This window comes from Mastomys coucha, unplaced genomic scaffold (assembly GCF_008632895.1).
Source record: "Mastomys coucha isolate ucsf_1 unplaced genomic scaffold, UCSF_Mcou_1 pScaffold6, whole genome shotgun sequence".
NCBI classification, from domain to species: Eukaryota; Metazoa; Chordata; class Mammalia; order Rodentia; family Muridae; genus Mastomys; species Mastomys coucha.
This window is the reverse complement of record NW_022196912.1, coordinates 101,966,165-101,970,331: the sequence shown is the minus strand read 5'-3', so window position 1 is coordinate 101,970,331 and position 4,167 is coordinate 101,966,165. Positions and strand designations below refer to the sequence as shown.

The 4,167-nt window shown below is 48.3% G+C and overlaps 1 long non-coding RNA gene across 1 annotated transcript in view; it reads left to right on the top strand.

Moving 5' to 3' along the window:
- LOC116080172 overlaps positions 1–2,039 on the top strand; it is a 2,697-nt gene extending 658 nt beyond the window's left edge. Inside the window, exons 2-3 of the long non-coding RNA XR_004114344.1 lie at positions 768–852; positions 1,778–2,039. This is a non-coding gene — a long non-coding RNA (uncharacterized LOC116080172). The remainder of the gene's footprint in view (positions 1–767; positions 853–1,777) is intronic.
- The last annotated feature ends 2,128 nt before the right edge of the window (positions 2,040–4,167 follow it).

Below are 4,167 nucleotides of genomic sequence, written 5' to 3'. Positions count from 1 at the left end.
TTTTTTGTTCCCAGCAGTCCTTTGGTGGGGTTAAAATTAGCTGGCAGCATTCTGGTCACATGGCAGACAACAAAACAAAAGGGAATTGTTCCCCCAGCAACTCCCGAAGTAGCCCCACAGACCCTCCTAATCCATGGATTTCTGGGAATCTGGCTCTCCGTGGTATAAGAGAGGCCACACCAAAGGCTGCCCTCTGGGATGGCTCTTGCTATATAGCACAGCAGAATACAGACAGTGTGGACGTTCTTTGGAATCCTGGAGCTTGCTTTGTCTGGGAAGTCACTCTAGGGCTCCAAATTGGCTTTTTGCAATTCTTCTCCCAGATGCCAGCAAACATCAGGAGGATTTAAGAAGGGTGAGGTAGAAGGGTAAACACAACCCTCTGCCTTTAGGGACACCTGGCTGCATCTGTCAGGATGATAACAGGCCCAAACTGTAAGTGAAAAGGACTTCAGACAGATCCTTTATCCCTGGACCCTGTTGACAGAACGTTTCAGGATCTGCTTCCAGTTTAAAACTCTCACCAGCAGCCCTGAGTTAAAAATACAGCCTCTGATTCACGCACAGTCAGGAAACATGGCTGTGCTCAGTACAAAAACGTGTCCGTCAACCTGGGAAAGGAATCACCCCCACGAATATGCTCTTGGCTTGCCAAAGCTTAGCAGCTGCATGAGCCAAAATCCCAGCTGCCTGGCCCGTCTGGGGAAGGGAGGGGGGATTCTGAATCACCTGATTTCTGCCTCAGCTTTAGTGTAATTCTATGCCAGACCCATCTCGAGACATCTCAAGAGCCAATTGCTCCTTAAAATTGTGTTTGAAGACTAACCCTTCAAGTCTGGATCTACAAGGAAGGTGAAGTAAATGGATTTTATTGATTATTTATTTGGAAGGGGGTATTTAGGAATTGGAATTTTCCAATTCCATTGAGACTAAACACATGGCAATCCTGAACAGGCACCCAGACAGTCAAGTTCAAAGACTTTGCAGGTAAACCCCTACCAACTGGGACAGGTCTAGTCTTTTGCCTTTTGGGCTTCCGTGGCAGTATACACCTAGGAAGAAACACTGAGACTGGTCCCATGTTCTGTGGTAATCTTCCCATGCTTGAAACCAAAAAGGTCTTGGACTATTCCTTCAACTTGAAACCACCTTATGCAGACAGACCTAAATACAGCCCTCCCCTGTGCCTCAGGCCAGCCAGCATGTAAAATCCTCCTTAATGAACGTGCACCCCTCCCCCAACCCCCAGAGGAATGGCTGGCCTCAAGGTGTTACAAGTACTTAAAGGTCTGAAAGCTGGAACTCTGGGTAAACAGTTCACTGGAATATATTTAGCAGAAAATATTGAAAACCACAGGGAAAAAAGATGTCCTCTTTCTGGGACGTTAACGAAGGTTTATGTCTAGGAAGCCTTCAGGAAATAGTGAGCAAAAAAGAAATACTGCTCAGCTCTTCCACCCCAGTGTAAATAAATCACTAACCCTCTTTGGTTTCCATAGGCCTTGGCTGGGGTATTTAATTTTTTCCCCCATTAAACAGGCCACCCGGAGAGTTGGCATTATGGACCTGAAAATATACCAGATCTTGAACACACTGTTTTGTTTCTGTACACTGAATCAGGCTGTGTTTCAAATGGCAGCTTGTGGAAGATCACTGTGGGGGTGGGGGATTGGGGATTATCCGGGGCTAGTGCACCCTCACACAAAGTCACCTGAAACTGCAGCATAAAAGACACATAAGACTCACCTTGCCTCACCCAATGTCTTGTCTCTGACAGGAACCTGTCCTCTGTCTTTGTTGCTCAAGCTGATGTCATGTTCTAAGGGACTGGGTTTGCTAAGTGGCAACAAGATGCCTCCAGAAGGACCCAGATTGCCTGCAGTGCGGGGCGGGGACCTGAGAAACAAGGCAAGAAGGACAGGCAACTACTCTCCCTAAGATGGAGGCCACATGATGTAAGCGGCTGGCTAAAATAGCTGGCATGCTTGCAGTTTTAAGTTGCCAGCTAAATATTATTAAAAAGATAAAATACACGCAAACTGTGCAGAATGTAGGGCTGCTGTGTTTACATCCGGGTTCTGATGACTCAAAGCCTTACACTTGGGCTTGCTGAAAAGCTCTATTAAAAACACAGCTTTCCGAAAAGCCTCCCCGGAGCAGAAGGACTGACGGGGGGTTGGGGGTTGGGGGTTGGGAGAAGGATGATAACCCACCCAAAGGTGCTGTTCAGCTCTGTGCTCCTGGCAAGCATTTACGGCCGGGGAAGTCTTAAGGGGTTAACCTCCTCGCTGTTTGCAAGCCAGAGCCGGGAGGGTTAACCTTTTTCCAGAACATTTATTTCACCATCTCACTGACTAGAGAGGGAGGAGGGGCTGGCGGGCGGGCGGGCGGGCGCGAGAGCCTGCCGCGTTGAGAGGCTGCGGATCACAAGGCCATTCTGATAGCCTCCTGTCCCCATGGCAACTGCAACGGCATTTATCAGTTCCTTCTGCGCACAGGCACCGCAAATCTGCATTGCACATGGCAGGCTTCCAGCATTTCAAATGAAAGAGCACTTTGAACGGCTGCCAAGTTTGGAAGGAGCAGAACTGTCAGGGCTGCTTAAAGCTGGCAGTTTATACTGGGGAGGTTTTCACTTCCCAGAATCCTCCGGGCTTGGCAAGCTGCCAAGTACTTAGCGGAAGCTAAAAAGTAACTCGCTCCCTCCCCTCTTCTTTCTCCCCCTGCTCGCGCTCCCCCCTCCACACCATTCACCGCAGTGCTCTCAAAATTTTCCACATGTCCTGTGTCACCAGTGCAGACTGTACAATAAGAACCAGAACACCGGCTGTCCACGAACGGGCTTTTCTCAATAATGGAGGGTTTAGGGTAGGTTCAGACACTGACAGCGGGTTCCCGCTGTACCTGCCATAACCCCATAACCACTGGATGGAAACGCGTGGCATGTGTGCCTTTCAACCGTAAAAAAAAAAAAAAAAAGTGCATACATAAAAAATAAAAAGCAGCTTCAGGACTAGGAACACCCTAAGTACTGGGTGGGGTAGAGTACGGGGGCGGGGGTGGGGGCTGCTGGGTGGATGGACCCGAGCTGCATGGGTGTGGAGAGTCTTGGAAAGGAATACAAAATGTCCACATCCAGCTTTTTTCTAAGCGGTGGGGAAGAGGGTTGTTACTGTGGGCTGAACTGTTTCTGGCGCTTTCTTGGTTCTCTCAGATGTCATGATGAAAGCTCACAAGCTAGAGATGGGGAGGGAATTGGAAGTTGACTTTTCAATGGAAAGTTTACCAGATAACTTTTGACCCTGCACCACCCAAGGGCACCCAGAGCACTCGGGCTTCTACTGGCAGAAAGTGGGAACTGGCACAGTTTTCACTGTGCTAATTTTTTTTTTCTTTACATGAAAATCTACACTGAGATCAAGGGCTTGAGCTGTATTTCCTGCACAAATAGAACAAAAATTGTCTGCCGCTTAGGCGGTTGGATAGAGTTCAGGAAAACTATGTCTGGCATTAATTCCAAAGTGGAGGTTTTGGTTCAAGTGAGGCCCATTAATTTCAGTAAACTGTTTTCACTAGTCCAGACCCTGCTGTGTGAGCACTATTTATTACCTTTTGCTAACCTGATGTCTGCCGAGTTGCAAAGCAGAGGGGAGGGGGGATCTGGGGCGGAGATATCTCTATCTTAGATCAAATGGGTTTGCACCTTCCCGTTGGGGGTCATGTTTAATAGAGAGTTCTCTACCCCTGGCTTTTCTTTATCAGAGCCTTTACAAAAAAAAAAAAAATCCATCTTGCAACGAATTACAGAAAAACAAATCTGATGGGGAGAAATCTGGTGAGTGCACACGGCCATTCCTTCCCCATTTCAGAAAGGCACGTCCCAGTCGCGGGGATGTTTTCTGTGCCCGCACCCCGCCCCCTCTTCCAGGCTGCAGGTCCAGGGCAAAGCCCTGACATGATTCACCCTGACGATTGGGTCTAAATCCACCAAGACAGTCAATTTTGGCATTCGGTCTCCCTTAGGAATTTTACTCGCTGCCGTAGAAAAGCACATAAATTACTCCCCCTCCCTCTTCTTTTTCCATGCCTTCTCCTTCATCCCCCAGCATATCCCCCCCCAGTCCATCTTGATGTCATTTCAAAGGAAAGGATGAAAAGAAGGAAAAG